The 24,806-nt window shown below is 41.5% G+C and overlaps 1 protein-coding gene across 10 annotated transcripts in view; it reads right to left on the reverse strand.

Annotated features, from left to right (window-relative positions):
• TENM2 (teneurin transmembrane protein 2) overlaps positions 1–24,806 on the reverse strand; it is a 2,693,686-nt gene that overhangs the window by 475,454 nt on the left and 2,193,426 nt on the right. The window lies entirely within an intron of this gene.

Consider the following 24,806-nt stretch of genomic DNA (forward strand, 5'->3'; position numbering starts at 1 on the left):
AAATGCTCTGCTAACAAAGACAACACTATTTTTTATAAAGAGGATGAGAATTTAAAAACAATTTCAACTGAATTTGTACCTGTGCACAAATTTTAAATGATGTTATTCAAAATAATCTGTACACAATTGATAGATCAAGTCTCTGTTGGCGGCAAGGAACGAAAGAACCCTTTTTTTAAAAAAAATAAGAAGAGAGAGGAGAATGGCTAAGGATAGGAAGATATATGGAGGTGGAGGAGGCTAAGTTAAAAAGCCTCAGCCAGCATGACCTTGGTTTCCACAGAGCAGGTGGCTGGCTGGGGTCTAAGAGGTTGGGTGCAGTACAGGACAGGTAGGGAGGTTTACGGGAAAAGAAGGACAGGTCAAGGGTGAGTGAAGGACTTAGCCCAGCTGATTTTCACAGGTATCGTCATTCGCGTGGCTTCCTTGGAGCTGGCACAGAGGAAATGGACAATTGGTCTGACTGGAGGAATGCCACTGGCCAGGTAGTTGCAGTGAAAGGTCAGGGGACAAAGGGACTGAAGGAACTGCAAAGCGGACAGTTGGAAATATTGCCCAAGGGAAAGAGGTCAAGAGGGATGAGAGATTGACTAGCCACAGAATGTGGATGGGCCAAGGGTGGAGAGAGAGTGGGTTTCCAGGTGACCCATTCCAATGGGAATGAATGCCAGACACCCATTTCAGGTGTGGATAAAACTCAGCCCTCCTGCACCCACGATCCCAGACATCCAGGCTCAAGCTGGGCTAGTTATCCTTGCTGTGTGCTTCTCCCTTATTCCCTGAATCTGGTCCACTACCTGGTCTGTATAACTACCTATACCTCTTAACTATTTCTAATCTACCTCCCTCCTCTTTATAGCTATCATCATTGGGATGGTGGTTACTCATTAAAGCCTGTTGTCAGAGACACCTAAATACTGCCACTTATTGGCTAAGAGAACTTCGGCTAGGTAACTTATCTGAGCCTCAGCTTTCTCACCTGCAATACAGTAATGTGACATTATAGGCCTTTCCTGGGAACTGACTTAGGTGGTCCATGTACAACGCCTAACACGGCACATGACACATTAATAGCTACTAGTCACATTCGTGAATAACTGGTAGCTATTTCGTTGGTATTTCTGCTCTAAGTCTAGGTCTCCATCATTTTTCTCCTAGATGAATGCGATATCTACTGAATTAACTTTATCTCCCAGATTGTCTTCTTCCCGAACCCATTTTTAGCCTGTCTGCCAGGTGATCTCCATAAGACACTGGTTTGATGGTGTCACTCCTCTGCCTAAAATCTTTCAGTGGTTCACCCCTGTCCTTTGGTTCATGTCTAGATTTATAAACCTGGCCAACAAGGCTCTATAAAACCTGCCCTCAGATGCCTCCTCCTCATCTCTTTCGCCTTAGCGAGTCTGGGCTAACGTTCCCCAAACACATGGTGCTGTTTCTCATGGTCATGACTTTACCATATTATCCCTTCTGCCTCGGACGGGCTGCTCACCTGTCCTTCGCCAGGCTACTTCCTGTTCTGCCTTTCAGAGTCGTCTCAGGCATCTGCTCCTCTGGGAAGACTTCTCATCATTCTTCTTTCCTGGGCTAGTAAGTGTTAGCTGGGCTCCATGGCCACTGTGCACAAAATTTTCCTCTGTGTGTGTTTTCCGTGAGACAGAAAGACACCTGAGAACAAAGGCTACTCCAGAAGCTAACATGGTGCAAGGGAAAAAGCATATATTCACTAAGCGTGTCATATGAGTGCGTACATGTGCACACACATATGTGCACATAGACGCAGGTTCCTTTGAATTTACAGTATAAAGGAAGTTAATTTATAATCAGTTTCTCTAACTTCTCTAGCTTCTTTCTATTCCTTCTCTCATCTCTTTGCGTCCCTCTGCCATTCGCTTTCACCGTGGAGGTAGACCTTGGGGGAGGTAGACCTTGTGCCTAATGCAGAATGATTCCCCTTAATGTACCCACAAGTTTGGAACCCAAGGGCCTCATTTTTACTCCATATCTTTGTTTTCCTAGCTGGAGTTTATTGGACCATATGTGGACACTTAACCAAGCTGGACCAAGAGCAGTCTCTCTCTCACTGCCATTCTCGCTTGCTCCAGTATCTTAAACTATTCCTAAAAGTCAGAGCTAATTTCTTGAACAGAGAGGATGTAAAATTTAGGGATGTCAGTAGTCTTGTTCTGCCATGTGAACCATGGAGTGAGGAAAATGTGTCTATAGAGAGCAGGGAATGGGGAAGATATGCAGAGACCAAGGTATCGAGAGAAAGAGGAATAGAGGGAGAGAGGGGGAAGGAGGGGGGGGGTGTCCTAGATATAAGTTTTCTATTCATTCTAGATGCCTGTGGCAAGAACAAACCACACCAGTTGGACTAGCCCCATGGACAGCCACCCTCTTTTCTGACTTTCACTCTCTCTGGTTTTCCTGTTCTATTTATAAGTGTGTGGACATCGAAGTTAAATATATATTTGTACTCTACAGTGAATACCCAGCTGTCAGTGCAGAGGCAACACATGTAGAATCCAAAATGGCCTGGATGCACTGGAGGGGTTGCATGAAGTCAAATTCAAATAAGATACATACACAAAAAAAGTACACTTCGGAAAGGAAAAAAATAAATTCTATCAAACCTAACTAGGGAAGTGCCTGTGAGGAAATGAAAGTTGAGGATCAGATAACCTGGAGATAAGAGAAGCCCACACAGCGAGCCCAAGCTGGAAGAGACAGAACTACAAAGCGGGAAACTGACTCAATCTAGGATAGATGTGATGGACAGCCCTGAGATGTCCCCTAAAGCTCTGGTGCAGTCTTGGTGGCTGTGCTTGGAGTCACATATTGACACTGTCATCCTCAGGGAAGGCTGTACTGGATAGAGAGTTCAGAGCATAAGCCTGATTTATGAACAAGGGAGGCAAGTGCTCAACTCTCCCATTTAATGAAAGAGAAAGAATGCTTTGGGGAAGCTTTTGAGCAGATGTAAAAATATAGAATTTGCACAGAAAGGGAAATTATGCCTTTTGTTTTCTTGTATTTCTAATCTACACTTCCGTTGTGTTTTACTTTTTATAAACAGCTTTCAAATATACAGCATTAGTCAGTGTAGGCAAACAAGCCTGAGTGTGTGGCATCGCACAGTGAAGGCGTATTTCCTGTTCACTGCAGGACAATGCAGGTTGTCAGGCAAAAGGAGGGTAGCCTGGGGCGGGGCAGTCTCTGACCCACACAATGATTCAGGGACTCGGGCCCCTTCCTGGGGCTGTGGTCTCTTTTAGGTCCTCTAACCCAAGTCCTCTGCCTCCGTTCTCCACGCCAGGGCATGGAGAAGTAGGATGGAAGGCTGTCCGTGGAAAGATTTATTTCCCACGTCAAGCAGTGACGCCATTTCCACGCGCACACTCCATTGTCTGGATGCAGGAGCATGATCACACCTAACGTCAGGGAAGGCTGAAATTACAGTCCAGCTGTCTGCTCAAGAGAAAGAAAGGTGGTGGGCTGATGAACGGCCAGCCACCTACATTGTGCGATTTCACCCTTACAATGACCTCTCAAAACTAAAAGTATGTACACTGTCATCCTGACAACAACGTATGTACATAGACGATAAGTATGTCTATACAGTGCATTGGTCCTCCCCTTCCCATCTCTTTCTTCATGGTAGCAGAAAGTACTTTTTAATTGTGGCAGCTTATTTTTTATTTTTTTATTTTTTATTTTATTTTTTTACTGAACCCAGTTATCACGACATTCTATCTTCCCAAATCAACACGTTAGGCGGTTGCTACCAATCAATAGGAATCAGAATTTGACATTAATATCTATTTGTCTTTCCAACCCTAGATGGTATTTCGACATCAATGAATTAAAACAAATCGAGACAGTAAGAGAGTCTGGATCATATTCCTTGAGCACGGAAATGATCGGCCCAGAAAACTCGGCATCACGCATTCCTTTTCCCTTTGGCAAATTGTGGCTAATCTTTTGCCTTTTAATATGCCTCTGACTACCATTTTCCCTAAGCGACAGGTGGTCTCAACTAACTAGGGCTCCTTACAGACCTTTATCAAAGCCTAGAGTCCTCCGAAGAAAAAGGTGGTTTTCTGATGCTCACACACATCTTCGGCGTGGTTCAAACCTCCACATCGGAGCCTGGCAGAACATGGCTGTGAAGCTGCCCAGGACTCTAGGCGGGGTTCAGGCATTGGGTTCCAGGGTTTCTAGAAGTTTATCGTGTACAATTCCTGCTGCTAATTTGAGTGTGCTTTTAATACCACCTAGATGTGTTACAAGTTTAAGTCACCGAAGAGCACAGAGCAGAGGACGTGCTGGGTGAAGTATCCTGCACAGAATGAATGAATTCTAATTGAACATTAGGAAATCCCACGTTTCCTCTCCCCACTACGACCAGTAAATATAAAGTTTTGCTGTTCATCCCCTTTTACCTTCAAATTCATAAACAAATTATAGAGGTAGACAGATGGTAGAGAGGAAACCAATGACAGGACTAAAGGTAATCATAAATACTGAACATACTTGGAAGTCTCATCCAGAACAGCCAATGGGGAGCATGCGTGTGAGTGTGTGTGTGAGAGTGTGTGTGTGCATGTGTGTGTGTGTGGTGGGGAGGAGGGGTAGGTGGAAGAGTGGGTGGATAAAGTAGAAACACCCAGATTTTCACCAATTATTCTACATTTTTGAGAACTGCAGTTACAATAACTTGAGATGTTAGTCTGTCCGATTTAAATATTTGTTTGTCTAGTCGCTTTATGCTGGCATTAAATGGCCCCCTAGTCTGAGCTCAGCAGAGTTCTACGTGATAACCAGACTTGCTAAAAGAGTTAGCGCAGTGACAAAATTTTCCTTCTAAACGTTTGCTGTTAAGAAATTAAGTTCAGGTCTTCTATCGCTTTCCACATTCGCCTGCACAAAAGGCGGAGGAACGGCCCGCTCTGCATGTGGCTGTCTTCCGTAGGTTTTTCCGTATGTTCGAAGCGACACGTGGTTTCTTGACAATGACTCTTACCAACTGCAAACTATTCAAATTCCACTGTCACTAGTGCGTGGCACAGAACCGACGAGGAACAAAGAGTCAATGCACTCCAGTTCCATCTACCTCATTGCGCTACCAGGCCTGACGCGTGCCTATTCCACACGCCTTGGCATCCCAGAGACACACTTAGCAAACATGTATTTTCCCACGTCGGGAACCAGAGCCCGGAGATGATGCACACACATTTAAACTACTCGAGTAAAAAGAGCTGATTCTTTCGACTTCAACCACGCAGCAGAAAGAAGCAAAACCAGTTAACGCGCACGAAGTTACCGTTAGGCAAAGCCTTCTTTTTCCTTGATTCCCCAGACCTTTGCTGCCTTCTCTCCCCTCGTCATTCTTGTTTCTGTGCTCGGTCATCTATGGCATCATACCGGAACTTAACCCTTCTGTGTGAATACATTTTATCTTCCTAATTGCAGAGAGGGGTGAGGGTGGAAAGTTCTTTCATCGGAGGCATTTATTTTTCCCCACCCTTTATTTATTTTTTATATTATTTATTTAGTTTTGTTGATGAGCTGAGATGTCTTTTATTTTCCATTGACATATTGTCATTTTTGCTATTTATTTTAGGTCGATAAAAGTACTACATCCAAAGGACTAATTTTCATATTATGGACTTTGTTTTAATTGAATTAGTTAGCAGAGATGGGTACGGTGTGCTTGGAATATAGCTCCCAGAAAAATAAAATTTTTATTTGTCCAAATTAAAAGTCGAAACTAAGATTGTACTCGGGGAAATTATCTGTCAAAAATTTGTTAAGAAAGGGGCCCAGAGCATAGAAGAGACAGAAAATGATCCCTAAAGGCCAGTGGGGAAGGTGCACCCTCCCTCTGACTGGCTCCCCAAATGCCACCCCATGGCCATGCTCAATTGAGGGAATAAAAGCTTCAAGCAAAGTAACCCAAGGCACGTTAGCCCATCACAATGTACTCTGAGGGGACCAAGTTCAGAACTGCCTGGAAATAATGTTTTACCTTCAATGAATTCCTTCTCTTATTCTGCCAAACAGTTCATTCCTTCTTTTCATCTGTTCTAAGAGAAGGGGCTGGAGGGAGGTAATAACAAAAGTAACAGAACCCCTAGATACAAACTTTTCATGGAGAAGAACAAATCCTCAACTCTTTTTACTCTGCCATATTAGCCTAGAAGACGACTCTTTGCCACATCACGCACAAAGACCTAAGTTGTGGACACGACTTTCTTAAAATGGGTATATCGGTGACACTGTAAACTTCCTGAGGACCAGTCCCAGTTAAGTGTACTAGTTGTTGGGTTCCACTACACACTTCTGGGGGCAACATGAAAACGGTTGTTTTCTAAGTGATATAAAGTAACCCTATGACTACTCTTTGTAGAACAGATAAATGTATCCCTTTCGACGCCGTGTATCACTTATTGTAGCTGTCACCTCACATCTATCATACATGGCTTTGGATTGAATATGTCTGGACTACTGCAGCCAAGGCAATTCTGGGGTATGGGATGCCACTATGAAAAGGAGATCTAAAAGGGCTGCATGGATCTGGGTGTGTGAGCCCGTGCTTGTGCATGCGTGCAAGAGAGAAAGCAAGAACCAACAGATATAGAACTAGAGCAAGAGAGTGAGACATCAGGCACAAACAAAGACTTCTGAAGAAAATAAAAACAGCAGTGCCTGGAAAAACATTTACTGTTGAAAGGAGTCACGCTGTGGCAAAACCGGCCCTGTCTTCATTAAAACAAAGAGAAATCGAGTGAGGCACATGGCCCCATACAGAGAAGCAAGACCCAAATGAGAACATCAATGTATAGACAAGTATGTTGGCAAGATGGAGGTGGACTGAGACACTCAAGGGGTGACATGGAGGGACTTGGGAGGCTTAACTTTCCCAAGGAAAGACGTGGTGCTGAAACCCACACAGGACTATCCTTCATTACACTGTGCGTAGGGATCGGGTCACCCACGCACGGAAGTTCAGACGTTACTTACTCCATTCGCATCACTGAATGAATGGGTGGGCAGAGCTAGCAGGATTTGCTCATTAGATAGTTAAACTGACATGTGATACAGGTTATTATATGTGTATAAAGCTTTCTTTGATATTTCAGGGTGATTTCTCTTTTACATAAAAAAAGAGGTCAATTCTCCTTCCCCAGATTTCTTCAAAGGCAAGGAATAGACTTTACAGTTTTCTGTAACTGGCGCAGTGTTCAAAATGGTGTGAAAATTCCTTAAATGGAATAAGCCTGGTGGTTTGATTAAAGCAGGATGTGCTTATAACTTGCCAAAGCAAATATTCTCTAAAAGGGACTGATAGACAATAATATTTAAAGTAACATATTTACTTTCAATATAGTTCGAGTTTATGATGGCAAACATATAAATAATAATAAGGAAAGGTCAAATAAAAAGTTAGCAACCACCATTAAAATACAAAAATATACAGCGATGCAGGCAGATCCTTTCCCAGGACAAAGCAGAGAATAATAAAACACGATAATAATAAAAGCTACGATTTAGTGTCCTACTAACTGAAGATCAGGCACTTGGCCAAATACCTTATGTATCCATTCAGAGAACCTTTATAACAGTTAATGACATGGACACGAATCATCCCTTTTTTCCCAAGGAGCAAGAACCAGAGCTTAAGTGACTTGCCCAAGATCTCACAGCCGGTTAACGAAAAGCAAAGCTCAAGTTGACCCGATTCTAGAACCAATTGTCTCAAACACTACATGTCAGGAATCTATGTTATTTCTCCTCTTCTCACTGAAACTTTAGAAGCTACATAGACAATGAGTGATTGCTACTGCACGCTAACTCCACCCAGAGTAATTTGAAACTGATAAAAAAAATCATTACAATGATGCTGATATTGGTTTTACCTTTCAAATCAGTTCAGATTATTCATCACTTCACGTTTTAGGCAGCTTTAACCAAGTCAAAACGTGTCTCATTTAACCATGAATTTTTAACTTATGCAAAAATCCCACATGCCGCAAGAGTGGGGGAAAATGTAAGGATTGGGAAAAAACATAACTAGAATACAAAAACGGCATTTTCCATTTGTTTCTGTACACTTACTAGCAGCTGTTATTTAGAAAGTGCTACTGGTCACACTGATAAAATGTAACAGTTACATCATGTTAACATAAATATTTTTACCTAAATAGTTCCTGCTGTTCATTTGAAACAAATTAATTCATGTATTGTTTTCCCTGGAGTTTCCCCAAAACTTCCTAATTTTTTTTTTTTTTAAGGTAGAGAACAACTGTGTGTACTGGTGCTGAACCAAGTATTATTTCTAAACAGCAATTTTGTTTTTCCAATGCACACTATACTAAGAAGCAGGATAATGGTACTGAATATAGAATCAATACATATTCAAATAGAATCTGTTTATTTTGCTTTTAAAACATATTCTCTCAAGATGGGCTGAATTGTGATGTCTACAATCTACTGCTAATAGCATCACACCATTAATGGCTGGCTTTGTGCTTCCTATGAAGACTGCTTTCATATAACCCAGGCAAGCATGGCCATGCTGATTTTATCAGCATGCTTCTTAGCCCTGAGAAAGGAGGCTTACAGGGGTGTATCAAGAGCAGTAAGGAGTAAGGGCTCTGAAGTAGGATGCTCTGGGTTCAGATGCCAGCTCAGTGCCTTCCTAGTTACGTGAAGCCTGAACTGACCCATACACCTCTGCAGACTCAACGACAAGTGGGATAATGTTAACAACCTCCTGGGTAGGACCTGCCACTGCCCTACCCTCCAGGCCACCATGCATGTCATAGCTTATTTGAATGGTGCCCTTTGTAGTTGTGCAGTGAGCGGCCTGAACATGCAGAGCCTGCTCGGGGTTGTGAGGTGTCAAGCCATTATGTCTATAAAACACTTGGCCCAGCCCTTTGCATGTATTAAGTCCCCAGGGAATGGCAGCTCTTTTTATTCTTTTTATCTTAATGTGTATCATCCAAAGCTTCTAGTTTCACATTCCAATTGTTAAAAGGCTTAAGAAAGTAGGATAGATAGTCCACATTCCATCTGACTTCCCTATCAAGGGAGCAACGGGATTTTCTAAGTTTTCTGAGTCAAGTACTCTCTACATCTTTTCAGAGAAACTGTCTCTGCAAATTTCATTGTTTCCATGATGTATTGTGTCTGTGAAGAGGCCTGATGAACTCAAGATGGGCTCAAAGATACTCTATAAAGATTTTCCCCAAACCCCAACATATTAACGTATTTACAGAAGTGAGTTTGGAGCCTGACTAGGTCAAATTCTAGCCCTCTCCATTTTTAGCTCTGTGATTTGTCTAAAATTAATCTTTCAAGCCTCGCTTTCCTCATGTGTATATTGGGGACGATAACTTCTTCCACATAGCATTGTCGGGAGCACGAGTTAGAGACAGCATGGCAACAGGTTTAGCAAAAGCCTGGCTCATAGTTGATACTGAACAAATCAATGCCATATCAGTCCTCGCTGCTCGTCTGTATTTCTCAGCCACTGGCAGATCTGGGATCCGGAAGCCCCGTAAACTGTAAGCCATGCCACAAAAAAGTTGCCCCATGAACTCGGCAGGGTTCAGAATTCTTAGAAAGATCATCGGCAGGGCGCTGTGCCAGTCCCCTTTGCTACTGTGGAGGCTTGCTCAGGTAAACCGATTCTGCTCCATCTGTCAAGTAAGGTGATTAGATTCGGGGATGTCTAAAGGGGTTTCTTCAAGTTCAGGATCCTCGAGTTTAAACACAAGGCAAAACGGGCAGAATTTTTGTTAGGATTTCCCTCTGACTTTTTAGTTACCTCTTTAGACTGTGGATGTTACACAGGTGGCCATCCCTGCTCGGTGTTCATAGCACGCTTGGCCGATGGAACAAATGATTCTTTTTATTGAACTTGGATGAGACCTTGGAATCCCGCTCAACACAGTATTTAAGTGTGTTGAGCCTCTATCAATCTGATTTTTAAGGATCTGACATAGTTGACATCTATTCTGAAATATCTTCTTAAGTGTTTAGGACTGTTTTCTGTAACAGCAGTATTCATTTCTTTTCAGTAGTCCTAACCAAAGATGGGATTTTATAACTAGCCAACAATAGGATTGATTTTCAGTTTCAGAGAGTTAGCATTTTAAAGGTACTTCATTCCTTAAAAAATATCTATGAAAGCCCTTCTCTGTTTCTCCCACCATGCATTTCTAAGCAATGGATGGTAGGGGGAGTAAGTGAACAGGCACCTGCAGTATCGTTTAAGTGCACTGGCGTTCAGAAGGTTGGGGGCACCGGGTGGATGGATGGGTAGGAAAGACACCCAAACAATGTTGGCCATTGAGAAATTGTTTCTAGAAGAAGGTGGTGGGTGAGCATGTTCTAACGCAGGGAACAGTGTGGGCAAAGCCCGAAGGATAGACATCTACGATGGTCTGACTGGGAAATGTCAGGCCACTCAGAACGGTAGGTAAAGCTGAGCATCCAGCAGGCCGGGACAAGTATGTGAAGGGGATCGGGAGCCATCATCTTATAGAAAGAAACGCAACACTTGGACTTAGGAGGTAACTCTAAAGATAAATTAAACAAAACAAACAAACAAACAAAAAACCCAAAACAAACTTTGTGAGGGATGATGGGGAAAGGAACATCAAAGAGTAGAAGGCCTTTATATGCCGCTGAAATTCCTGCACAGAGAGGCTGCCTGTTCACATTAATCAGACCTGGTCACATGATCGCTCAAATAATGAGTAAAAGGGAGGAGGAGAAATTTCTCTCTATGGCATTGAGACTTACAGTTTTTTTTTTCTTGTCAACAAGAAAGGCAAATACCAGAGAACTTATTTGTACCTAAATATGACAGTGATGCCATCGCTTAGAGGGATAATCTTTGGGCCATGATATTTGGAGCTTCTGAAGATTTATTTTTCTGTGTTAAGTAACCCAAGCCATAGTGGCTAGCGATGGTGTTTAGGCGAACACAGTTCTAAGCGCACAGGTTTCGGAGTGAACATTTGACTCTGTTATTGTCAAAATGCATCCATCGATATTGCACAACATGGCGGGCACTGTGCTGAGTGCTGGACATGCAGAAGTGAACCAATCAGCATGCCTTCAAGGAGCCTATAGTCTAGTGAACAGCCATTAAACTAACACACGTTTCACAGATACGTGATTACGATCAGTACAGCGGTAGCAGGAGAAAGTGGTTTCTCCACTTTTGAAAGGAGAGGTTGAGGAGGCTGCAGAAGTGAAATGCCTGCTAAGGTCTAGAAGGTGAAAGAAGAATAAGGGTACAGTGTCCCAGGCACAGCGCTGCTTTTCAGGCGGTGGACATTTGGGACTCTCTGGGTGCGTTGCTGTTTGCTACAACTGGGGGGAAGTGGTGCTCCCAGCACTTAAAGGGGAAGAGCCTGGAACGCTGCTGACTATCCTACAATGCAGAGGTCAGCCTCCTGCAACAGCATTACCTGGACCCATTGTCAACAGTGCTAGGCTGAGAAACTCTGAGCTAGAGGGAACGGCGCATTTGCCTCAGGCTGCAAGGTGGACAAGGACCTCGCAAAGGTGACCAATCGAAGGAAGGCCAGGGGGTGGATGGACGAGGGAGCGAAAGCTGAGGCCCCAGAATGGCAGGGACCCCATCGTGCAGGCTCTGGCTGCCTGGCTGCCTCAGAGAGTTTGATGGTTGTTTTTTCCTCAGGGCAGTTTGTAAGCAGGACAGCCACAGGCTGATTCACAGGCATGCTTGGTTTTATCACACTTTGCTTTACTGAGCTTCACAGATGCTGTGTTTTGTTTATTTGATTTTTGTTTTTTGTTGTTTGTTTGTTTTTTTACAAGTAGAAGGCAAGACCCTCCTCCAGCAAAAAAGATTATCACTTGGTTAATGGAGATACTGGCCTTATGAAGATACTGTATAGTAGTGGCCGAGAACCGAGCCTGCGATACCTCTGAGGTAGGCCTGTACTTCAAGAGTCATCTCAAGTTTTAACTGTATTTTATTTTGGTTTTCATACCTTGTCTGGTTCTGATGCGAATAAGTAGATGGGGGATTTCTGTGTTTAATCGGGGGGATTTTTTTTTTTTTTAATATCTTGAGCTGTTTGAAACACAGTAAGTTTCTCCCTCACCGCCAGAAACATAGGTATTCCTCCCAAGAACAGATCACAGATAATCAAACCTAGACAGCTATTCGCAAATACTAACCCATTAATATAAGTCCGTGATCAGTGCCAAGCCATGTATCACCTGGATTCTTCTTATTGTTTTTCTGTAGGTCAACTCATTTTTTAAAATCTCTGCTCTAAATGGAAATTCCTTTTAACTACCAATAAATAGTTTTTTTTTTTTTTTAAATACAAGTTACTCAACACAATGTGGCTAAATTCTAGCTAAATAATTCTGTCTGATATAAAGAGACAAGCTTGAAGTTTCTAACTCAGTTAAAAAGCGAAATTCATAGGTTTCAGAGAACCATTAAAATCTATCATAAAACAGAGGCTTCCCTTAAATCAGATGTCAGTAAACTGGGCCAAATTATTTTTACACATGACAAGCTAAGAGTAATTTTTATACTCTCAAATGGCTGAAAAAAATACAAAGAAAAATATTTCATAACACACAAAAATTATATGAAACTCATATTTCAGTGTTCATAACAAAAAGGTTTATTTGGAGTCACACCTATGACTTCTGTATTACCTGCAGCTAATTTCTTGCTAAAATGGCTTAGTTGAACAGTAGCAAGAGACTGTACGGCCTGCAAAGCCGAAGACATTTACTATCTTTTTTTTTTTTTTTTTAATAGGAAAACTCTTCACCTATCCTATGTAATCCAAAATTATTTAATGCCACATCAGGTGCTGTACCTAAAACCTTCTCGTGCATCACCTGTGGCTTTTTGTGGCTCTCACACTGGAACTTTCTGCCCTGTGAGTGAGCCTAGCTAAAGACTGGGGTTTGGATCCCACTAAATAAATAAATAAATAAATAAAGCTTCAGAGAAGTGGGACTATACCATAACAGTACAGACTACATCAAAATTTCTGGCTCTTAGATGTCGCCTGTTTAGGAAATTAACAGAAGTAAGTTGGGTGGCTTTTGGCTGCTGCTTGGGTAAGAATGGGCTATTTATCTAAGACGATGATGGCTTTTTTTCCTCCATGTAAACATTAAAATCCATTCCGATGAACAATGTGATTACATGGTCCAGTTTCAGGCAGTTTCTATACTTAGTTTTACTTAACTCACTCACCACCACTAATGAGAGCTATTCATGCACACCCAGAAATTAAGAAGGGACTCAATGCTCAAATGTATGGAGAAGAAAAGAAATAATTAGCAAGCTGTGTCTGCATCAACAAGACTCCAGCCATGAAGCCCATTTAAAGCGCCACACACTAAAGAAGAAAAGCAAAGCAATGAGAAAGGGAGGAGGCGCATCCTAAAGGCATCTCTCATGAAAGCAAGACTGTTGTTAGGTAAAAGCAGAAGCAGGCACAATTCGCCACTAATTTGTCAAAGTTAGGCACAAAAAATATAGCTCGGTACCTGTAGTTCTGCGGAAAGAAAGAGACACGCCTCCTTCCAGAGCTGGTCCCACGCTGGGCTCTGTATGAAGTCACCTGGGGAGCTTTTAAAGCTCTGTTCTCAGGTCACACCCCCAACCAGTTAACCAGAATTAGAGTTTCATAGAGATGCTCAGGTGATGCTGATACCCAGCCACAGCTGGAAACCATTGCTCTCCAACTGTCCTGTCATGCTCCCCGATGCCCCGAAGATACTAAGTGGGCTCGTTTGGGATGAGAAATCGAGTTGGGCAGGTGCAGAGAGGGTGGGGGGAAGACGGAGAATTCTAGTGAGAGGTCCTTTTAGAAAGCTGCCAATTTTGATAGCTATCTGAGAATACCAAAACCTTAACTTGAGGTTCATGGTGCCTAAGCAGATAAATGAATTAAATTATAAAAGTTCATTCAACCAATTAGTCTGTTCTGCTTCCATGATTTAAGTTATTTTTAGAAGTTAAATGGAATGATTGTGCTGGGTTCCTGGAGTTCCATCCTAAAGCTAAATCTTTAGGGGAATGGGAACACCTGTTAATGGATACACCTGTAGGTGACCAGCCTTTATATATGGGCATACTACTCAGTACACTTTGAGACATAAATCAGACTAAGCATGAGTTTATCTGCATGTCGGTTTTGCTCCTGAGTATGTTGAAATCACCTGTATTTTTTCTACCATCATTCCCAGGTCCATTCACTCTGAATTGGGCTTTATAACCCTTGCATTATGCAACATCTTTTTTTCTTTTCTTTTTTCTTTTTTTTTCTTTTTCTTTTTTTTCTTTTTTTGCCTAGAAATTTCTTAAAAGGTAGATGGCAGTGAGGAGGAAGGGCATCGGTTGCTGGCATGTGACAGTTACTCGGTCCTCCAGCAATAATGCCTTGGTTTACCCATTTCTATTGCTCCTTAGGAGAATAATTTTTTTGTCATTTGAATTAAGCCAAACATTTTTTCTGGGAGCCCAATTTATTTTTCAGTAAAACTATGTTAACAATTTAAAAATTCATTTCTTAAAATTCTAGTTTCATAAAGCAAACATCAAATGAAATTTGGAGAAATAATTTTTTTTTAAAGAACAAAGTTCTATTATACTCATTCTTTTTTTTTTTTTTTTTTTTCACACCCAACCAAATACCATTGGCCAATCTCTCTCTTGACAATGGGGGACAAGATTTCTTAGACTCCGAAGACTTGAGAGGGCAGTTTTTGGCAATGAAATGGTATGAGTTACCCTTCCCGAGGTTATGATATTTGCATTTATTGAGCACCATATGTACAAATGCCAAAGACACTGTACTGACAGCTCGTCACACATCCATGAGTTAGATAATACTGTCTCTAATCACAGATGAAAGGGCCAAGGCTCACAGAGGCTATGAAAGATGCCCATATCACAGTCTCGCCGGTGGCTGTTCTGCAATTCAGAGCCAGGCCGGTCTGACTGTAAAGGCTCTCAATTTCTACTTCATTCTGCCAACTAGATACATGCAAGCCAACCAGGCAGCCCTTCGAGGGACCAGCAGAACTCATCATGGTTTCTTTCCCAATTCAAGCGTGTATGCAACACTAGGGTCCATCTGCCACAATGCTGCTGTGTGTGGATGTCATTCTAGAAGAAAGCCCAAAAGGCCATTTGGGCAAACTCTCAGTGGTTCACCATTTTATTTGTTAACTTAATCAATCTGCCTTTTCTTGAGGAGGAGGCACTTGACTGGACAGCCAGTGTCCCTATCTTATTGCAAACAGGGCGTGCATAAAGACAATTGTTCCTGCCGGAAGCACATGCACAAACTGGTAGGCTTTGAAGGTATATGTTTTAAAAATCATAAATAAATAATTAACTGCTTGCAGTATATGAAATGCGGTTTAGGTGATGCTGACAGTGAAGTCCTGTCTTTGGCAACATCCCCCACGGGAGTAATTTCCATTTCAGTCCAGGTGCTTGCTGGCTGTGGAGTCACCTAAGATGCTCATGGAAAATACAGATTCCTAAGCTTCATCCAAGACAAACCGAATCAGACTATCCAGGGGCGATGATCTGGAAACTGTGTTTACAACAAAGCCCCAGGTGTTGGGGTGCACAGCCAGAATTAGAAACTAATTCACTAAGTTAGAGTGAATGGGGACAGCTAACTAGGGCCAATTCATTTGACTCTTCACTAAATATTTATTGACCTAATACTATGTGCCAAGCACTGTTCTAGACTCTGAGAACAAGCTGTGAGCAGGGCAGATGAGGCGCATGGTGTAGAGTTTATAATCTATCCAGGAGAGAACAGCAATAGCAAGAAGACATATGCATAATTAATCTGAGGTAGGGGCATTACAGAGTGATTAAATGGGAAGGAAGATGGAGGGAGGTACTGAGCGACGAATCAGGGAAGCAGCTGGGGAGGTGGAAAGGCAGAGGGTGGAGAGCGAGGTCCGCCTCACCCTCAAAGGGTACAGGAGAAATGGCTGAGACATTAATCATGCAGTTACAGATTTCGGATCCATGGTAGGTAGGAGTCAGGACAGATAAGTCATTGCTCATCACATACCTGCGGCAAGGGCAGTGTCTCAAGGACAACTGCTTGGACACCTGGGTGGGGACGCCCTTGGCCTCTTTTTCCCTGACTGCTCTTTCCCCAGAGAGGGCCCTGGAGAACTCCCAGCTCTCCTGGCCACAAGGAGCCTCTGCATCTCTGTCCTGCCGTGAAGGAGAAATGGGATTTGAACCAAGTTCTATTTCATTGCTACTTCTAAAATGCCATAGGATAAAAGGTAGGATGGGGTTAATTTTTGGTTGGGGTAGTTGGGGGTTGGGGCAGCACAACAGGATTGGAACTATGGGATATAACAGAAAACTCTTGGTCCATCTACTCAGCTCCATGGTCATTCATCCACTGGTCACTTTAAACTGATGCCTGTTGATGGAGGGCAGTGTGGCTCGTCTTCGGCCCTAACTTGCCTATCTGGTTCAATCTATCTCCTCTTGAACTCTCCCAGGAGAACAAGAAGAAACTGTTCTTATTTGTTTTAGCTCTTAGTTTTCCTACATTGTGAGCCAAGATGCAGAGTGTTTGTGCAGTCAGAGGACTAACAGTTCTCATAAATTTTGCAATTGAAAAGATGAGGAGGAAATGAGGCCAAGGGTAGGTGAAGATAAGGGAGAATGGAAATCACAAGTGCATGAGATAGAATGGATGTTACCGATCCTTTTTCCAGCGTGTCCCAAGGCGTAGGCCACCTACAAGATGATATCAGGTGTCAAACGACACTGGGTTTCCAGAACCTCGTCACTAGAAATGCGTTGTTCTCAATTTCCCATTAAACTTTCTGACTACATTAATTAAGGAGAAAGTCTCAGTTTGTTGCTTTGCATTCCTTATATTTCTTTAACACTTTGTATTTCTTACCTACACCTTACATTAAATACATATAATACATATACATATACATGGTATGTGTGTATACGTATAATGTTTAAAATTATATCTATAAATCTTATATCTATCTCTCTATATAATTCTACTTATTATCTTATATGGTGTTCCATTCTAAACAGTGATATGATGTTTTCATTTTAAATACAATTAAGTTAAAAGGGAAGAATTGTATTTAATAAAATATCAACTCAAATAAGCTACATACAGGTCGCATTATAGATACGGCAAAAATCAGAGATGGAAAGTAGCTGAAGTTTGGTTAACAATATACCACCTGATGTGCTTTCTTTACAGACAAAAATACTGAGGCCCAGAGAACGTAATTGACTAATTCACAGCCATAAAGCTATTTAGTAGCAAAAATGTTCACAGAATGCAGGTCTCTCCATTCAGTGCCCTTTTCAGGATGTAAAGAAAGAAACCTGTACAAATATTAGAAGTCCTTCCCAAATAAGTAAAGCAAGGTAACTGGTGGAATTGAGAAAATCTTTGGCAAATCCATTTTGTATACGAATTTGGAAAAAAAACAACTCCAAAAACATAAAGAACAGGTTTAACGCCCCCCCCTCCCCGGGGGGGGGGGTGTCTGTCTTGTCTGGCAATGTGCCAATGAAAAGTCATCAAACCTTTCTAAACCTTGCTTTCCCCTTCTGTTAAAAACTAGGAAACCCAACAACACAAACGAAAACATCACCCCACTTATCTCGGAAGACTGTAAAAATTAAGGAAGAAGACAATATCGACGCCTGACACAGACAAAGTGCTTACATAGTGCAGCAACACCTTCCCCCTTCTGTCTGTCAAAATACGTTTCGGGTTTTGAATCAATGGAAATCACGTGTTCTCCCCGCTATGGCCCACCTCTCCCATTTCCAGATGAGTTTTCTGTTCAAATAAAAGGTGGGCTTTCCAGGCTTGTGGGGCCAAGGATCTCAGCTCACCTAAGGAACACTTCGTAGTGAGAGCAAAATTAGCAGCGGCAGTAGAGCCCCAGAGAGACTTTTAAAAGCAGATGAAGAAGTAAGAGTGGTGTTAAGCGCTCTTCCCTCTCCCTCAGCTGATAGAATGTAATCAACACAGGACCCACCTCTCCAACCAGGCTAATCCTCTGCTGGAGGCCAGGGGAGAAGCTTGGGGAAGGGAGATCATTTAAAATATTGCACTTTCTTTTTAAAAGAGACATAGAGATGCCTAAATGCAGTGGTCATCTAGTCTCTCTCTTTGTCATTGCCTGCAGACATGTTGGCGGTGACGGTGAAAACGCGCCACCAGGAACAGAGGTCAGGGAGAGCCACAGTTAACTGCTTCCTCTGTCTCCAGCACTGCACCTTCCCCTGGGCTGCTCCCTGCCAGTGACTCAGCACAGCGGATAAACGATTCATGCCATTTCTGCAGGAGGCGGGAAAACTCTCATGGGCAACTCTGGCTCCTAGACGCTCCATTGTGCTGGCTGACACTTTTTTAGAATGTGCTGCAGTCCGGGACTCTTTCACCCCATCCCTCCTTCCTCCCCACTCTCCTGTCAATGGGTGTCGGGCTCACATTGCCATCTCAAGCCTTTCTCTACCTTTTTCCTGCACCTCTGCTCTTTTGCTCACAGGTGTCTCTCCCCACCCTCTGCAAATCTCTTGCATATTTAATCCTGCCTTGGGATCTGCCTCTCTCTCGGAGAACCCAAAATAACACAACACTCTTCTGAAAGATCAACCGCTACCCAAGAGAGAAAACTGTGCTCGAGGTTTAAAATGAGTAACTAGCCAGGGACTCAGACATGTCCCATTGATTATAATAGAAATGGAAAAAAAAAAAGTTCTGTTAGCATTTTGTGTAAACTTATGACCACATTTAATCACCCAGAGTGTACCTTCACTGACGACCAGATGTGTCATTAACCATTTCGGAAAAAAGTGGAATAAAATCACCCAGCATGAGGATGCTGTGGGATAAGTCAACAGTAACAGATGGTGTTTATTTTGTCACTGCTTGTGTTAAAAAATTACCACCTAGTCCCATCAAATCCATTTCTTTAAGGTGGAAGCTTTATGTAAAAACCGCTACAGAAAATGCAATATTTTATCAGCTGTCATTGAGTTCCTTAAAATACGAGCACTTGTTTTCATGGTTTTCAGTTTTCTAGGACATGGTGCAATACACAGGAGATGGGTTTGTAAAAATCTGACACGATGGAGTATTTTGCCAGCAGCTCTGTCTTGCAACATGCAATCTGTTTTGTTTTTCAAACAAAGTTGGTATACGAGTTAGTTGGAACGCTCGTGTTTCAAAGACCAAGATAGAAATTCCTCAGTTAAACGACCTTCTGCAACGTGATAACGGTCCACCTTCCCAACAATAGGGGGTCATTTAAATACATCACTGCATGTTCTTTTAGATGGAGCCACAAGGAGAATCATGAAAAATGATGCCATAGAATACATAGCAACCTTGAGGAAAGTTCACAATACATAAAATGGAAAAAAAAAAAAAAAAAGTAAAACACGCTGCTATTTTTCTTTCGAAATACACACTCTGAGAGGCCATATAACAGAGTACTTAGGAACAGGTAATCTTGAGCCCGGGCTGTCTGAGAAGAAATCCTGTCTCTGCCACATACTCTTACTACCTTTAAAACCTTGCTGAAGTCACTGGACCTGTCTCTGAAACCCCGTACATCAGAGGTGATAAGAATAGTGAATCTCATTCAAGGGGCTCCTCCGAGGATCAAAGGTAAAGCATTTGTAAAAGTGTCTGGCATAGAGCGTTGTATAAATATTATTATTACTCTTTTAATTTTTTTATTACTTATAATTGTAGAGAAAGCCCTGGAAGCATATTTCTCATGGTGTTGATAGTGATTCCTGCTAACTGGTAAGACTGCTGACAATTCAAATGCTTTTTTTCTTGGCTTATTTGTTTATTCTAACGTTTTCTCATACAAGCATGAATGTGAAAAAAAAAAAAGGGCCATTTGGAGAGAAGAAAGGGAGAGAAAGGAAGAGGAGGAAGGAAAATTCTCCCATGTTTCTGTTTACCAAATTCTGCTTCTATAAATAGTGTATAACTGGTTGGATAAAGTAGCTTGATTTTTTTTTTTTTTTGAAGTCATATTTAAAGAACCTCGATCATTTAGAATTTCTCTTAAAATATCTTAACTAAAACATGTGAACTCTCGACCTCAGTGCGAGCATGGTAAGGGAACAAAATCGCATATCAATCAATGTGGTGATGGAACAAAGAAGGTAAAAACACTCAGGAAATGGAGAGTTTTCCCATGATACATACGTTGGGGAATAAATGGACTCCCTTGACAATGCTTCCATTCCACCCTCCCCTACTTTATGATAAAAATGAAACCATTTTTTTTTTCTTCAGAAAACATCTTGTTTTCAGAAATAACCTTGATGTATACACATAATTTTTAAAAAGGTACTGACAATTACACTGAATACTTATAGGTTATATAAGTATATATGCTCTAAGTATGTAAATAAGTCAAATGTTATATGAGTGCCATTTGATTTAGGATGATTGGCTTGAAGAGATCAAACTTTAATTGTTTCTTGTCACCCTATAGTACAGCCTGAGTTGGTTTTCTGAGGTTACCTGAGAACACATGACCAAAGCTCAGAGACAAAATGCTGGATGATCAGATTAAAGCCGAGATGTAACTTCCTCCATTTTCTAGATATCTTTTTTGTTTATACTTGTCTGGCCATGTGTTTTAAGAAGTTAGATAACAGATTTTTCAACAAGTAGGAATCTGGTGACGAGACTGGGACACCTCTGAACTATGACTTTTGCCTTTTTCCTCCAGGATTTCAACAAGTCCTTGGCAAATGACAAGTGGGGCTCTAAAGCCGAGGGCCCTCCCATGTGCCAAGATGTCATGAACTTTACTTTGTGAAGTTCTATTCCTTTTAATATCTAAGGCGTGTGTTCCTTTAATGGCACTCACATCCCAGCAAAGGTTCAGTGGTACGGTGTATCATAGTCTTATTTTTTTTTTTTCTTATTCCCAATAGTTAAGCTGACCATCAAGAAAATTCCAGAACACATCTCTGAACATCATCTCACTCCACGAAAATGGCCCTTGTGATACGAAATGAGGTTACCATAGAAACTCGTCAGGCCCCACTTATGCCAAGACCTACCTGTCTTCCTGCTCTGGAAACATGTTTCCATTTTTAAAGCCCTCGCTCAATCAAAGTGACTGCTGTGAGGTTCCCACCTAGAGAAAATCGGACCTCCGCCTGACAAACAGCAACCTTTGGGCTTTGGAACAGATGCCTGAGAGAAAATAAATCTTAACAAACGTGCCACAGCTCCTTAAAACACTTAAGTCATGAAGACATGCAGCATTATTCACCCAAGATAGCAAACTTTTCCATTCTAAAACATTCAGGATGAGAAAAGTCATAGACTCTACATAAAACTGTCTTTTGGGTCATTAAAGCACAAATCTGTATTGCTTAAGCATTGAGGAAGAAGCTGGCCTGCCCTTTGGACATGCATGTAACTCAGTGTGTCCTTACGAAGATGTCCTCTGCGACAGGATTGGTAAGTGGATCTTAGTAAATAACAGTAAGTGATCAATAAATTCTAGGTCTTATTAAGCGTCAGACACTATTTGAAGAGCGTTAATGCATTACTCTATTTAATCTTTACATCAATTGTATGAGAAACATACACTTATTATTCCCATTTTACAGGTGAGAACATTGAAACTAGAAGATGCAAGTGACTTGCTCAAGGTGACACAACTATGGGTAGCCATGCTGGATTTGAATTCAGGTTGCCTCATGCCACAAACCGATACCTATCTGATTCTAGAAGCTGGCGGCCGACCATTACACCTTATAGGTGAAAAACCACATGGGTGCTCTTATATAGTCTTTGTGTTTCATAACGTCTATACCCTTTCTCATTTTGGGAAAGACAAATGTACCCTGCAGTTAGTAATAGAAACAGCTGATTTTTCCAAAAATCTCCTATTACAGAGTTTTGTGTATCATTATGGATTACCTACCTATCATGAATTGCCTCAACTACAAAGTTCTCTTGATAATGTTTAGAATTAAACTCTTATATAAAAATTTTCATTAAAAATGCGTTTATGTTTTCACAGTACTTTGGCAAGCGCTGGAACCAGGCAGAAGTTTATAAGTATTAGGTGGAAGTGAAAATTCTCTGAAAAAGAATTATTGATAAAGCAATGAACCAGCGATACCAACCACTGAGATATTGAAAACACATTTCCTCCCAATAGTATTTAAAAGATCATCTCAGGGATTCCCTGGGAAAAAGTAAATTAAAGAGAAAGGGGAGGAGGAGTGAGAGGGGGAGAGAATATTGCTCGCTTGATTGATTCAAGATGGAATATAAAAACCTAGCATTATATGCACTTGGGATATGAAAGCAGGAGGGCATGGCCGATATGGGGTATGTGGAAATAAAGAGATAACTTCTAATCTTCGCAGATGGTTTCATTTTTTTCTTCATTGAACTACATTCGAGTTACTTTTCAAAAATATAATTTAAACTCAACAGTACAAACATTCCGCAATTCTCCTTTCGGGTTGGCTGGTTTCTGAAGCTACAAATTTGGGTGGCAATGAGAAGGAAGGCTTAACTATTGATCACTAACAATTCCACATGAGGTTCTCAGACTCTGTTTCTAAAATGTGCAACTAGGATGGGAATCACCAAGACAGCATTGGGTATGAGTCAAGAGCTGATGATCTAGATTTCATAAGATCTCATTTGGGTTCCAGATGGCCACTCCACATACGAGCCACGTTATCCTCAGGCCAATGGCTTTAGGTCTACATGCCACAGCTTTTCTCATCTATAATACTGTGATATTAACAACCTGTATACTCATTAACAGTACTTTCATGAATAAACTGAGATAATGTATGCGAGGATGGTTCAGTAGAGTTGGTGCTCAATAAAGAAGGGTGTTCTCGTTATGACAGTCACAACAACTACTACTAATCTTATTATCAACAGGAAAAGGACTTCTGGTGATGGAAAGAAATAATTTCATATCCTTACAATAGTGTAGAGCATGCTTTATTCTTACAATAAAATATTTTACTAAATTCTTCCATTGTTTCCTACCTTGCAAGTGCAGAACAATGGATGATGTGCTCAGGAATCTTTCCTTAAATATTACCCAAGCTCTCTCTAAGGATACACGATTTCTTCATCTGTTGCAGATGCATTCTCCCTCCCGGCTGACTTAGTTATTTGCAACACAAACAAAATGTTCATGTGCACCCTCATTCCTGACCAGACACATACAGAGTGGTGCATTTTTGATGCCGTAGGCACAGGGAAAGGACTGGGAGCTTCCAGCATGCAAATGCCTCCCACTCTGTGCCAATGCCTGGAGAAAGGCTACTCTGGTGCCCACCCGCACAAGAGCCAAGAGCCAGGCAGCATCATTTGGAAAGACCATCAACCAATTGGGACAGGTAGCCAAGACTGAGGCCATCTGTCTCATGGAGGAGAATCCAGCGGGTGTTAGAGACCTCATCAGAGAGGCTTGGGTGTACATTTTATACTTTTCCTCATCAGAGTAAATCTGAGTGTTGGTCAGGATCCTATTACTGAATTATGACCACTGAAGATGAACTGGCGCAGGTGGGTCCCTTCCCAGCTGCAGGAGACCCTCTGGCTTGTCCGGCTGCCATCTCCACACAGAATGTGATTTCTGTCCTTTTTGAAAGCTCGAGAAGCCACAGGCAAGTACAAGGGCCACCCGGCCACCCAAGAGGCATTTCTTTTATCCAAGTACTACATGCATTTTTAGTTTAAAAATACTTCCAATTACATTAGAATCATCAGAAATAAGAGTCCAAGGTAGTAGAGAATGAAGCTGGCAGGCCATTCGTAGATTGATTGTTATTAAAATTAGCGCCATTATGATACCATTAATTATTTCTATACTTGGGAACATTTTGTTTTCTTCCAAACCTCTTTATGGCTTTCGTGAGTTTCATCATGATGTCAGGTACCCCTTTCCATAGGAACATAAATTTCACATCTGACAAATATAGTTTTCCCTATCTCAGGAAAGCATTCTATTTGGGGCATGGAGAAAATGACAATGTTATTTCTAATGTTGCCTTGTGCTTATCCCCTCACATAAACCCAATTATCAGCAGCTTTGGGGACTCCTTTACAGTCAACCAGATGTTTCTATAACAACAACAGCACACTCTAGTTTTTAATGATAAACATAATGGATGTTATTCTATTTCACATAAACGGTGATCTTCTCCTAAGAGGTTAGTGATATTTCAGCAACCGGAAAGTTAGATGACATCATGGGAACCATCACTCCTTTGAGCAACTAGGACGAAGTAGAATAAAAATGGCAGCCAAGGCCACATCTGTTTTCTTAACTTTCCTGTCTCTGCCGCTCAGCGAGAGAGATGTGGTCCTGCCTGTCACAGGGCCACTGGAGGGGACAGTTAATAAATATTCAGTCAAACAAATTTATGCCATTATTACACATTATGACAACCACTATTAAAAAACGACTGTAGTTGTGATTATTATTACTATCTACGAACACAGGAAACTATGTTAACAAGTATCCAAAACATTAAAAAAAAACAAACGTGTTTCAATAGTAGTAGAATCTTCAGATTATCCTCAGATTTTACATATATTTGTTTATTTATATATTCTCTATACACTTTGTTTTTAAGGTTTCGTTTGGGGAAAAGAAAATATTATTTTCTTTCCTCTTTGTTATTTTTCTCTTTGCTAATAAAACCAGGG

Source organism: Rousettus aegyptiacus, unplaced genomic scaffold (genome assembly GCF_014176215.1).
Source record: "Rousettus aegyptiacus isolate mRouAeg1 unplaced genomic scaffold, mRouAeg1.p scaffold_m13_p_7, whole genome shotgun sequence".
NCBI lineage: Eukaryota > Metazoa > Chordata > Mammalia > Chiroptera > Pteropodidae > Rousettus > Rousettus aegyptiacus.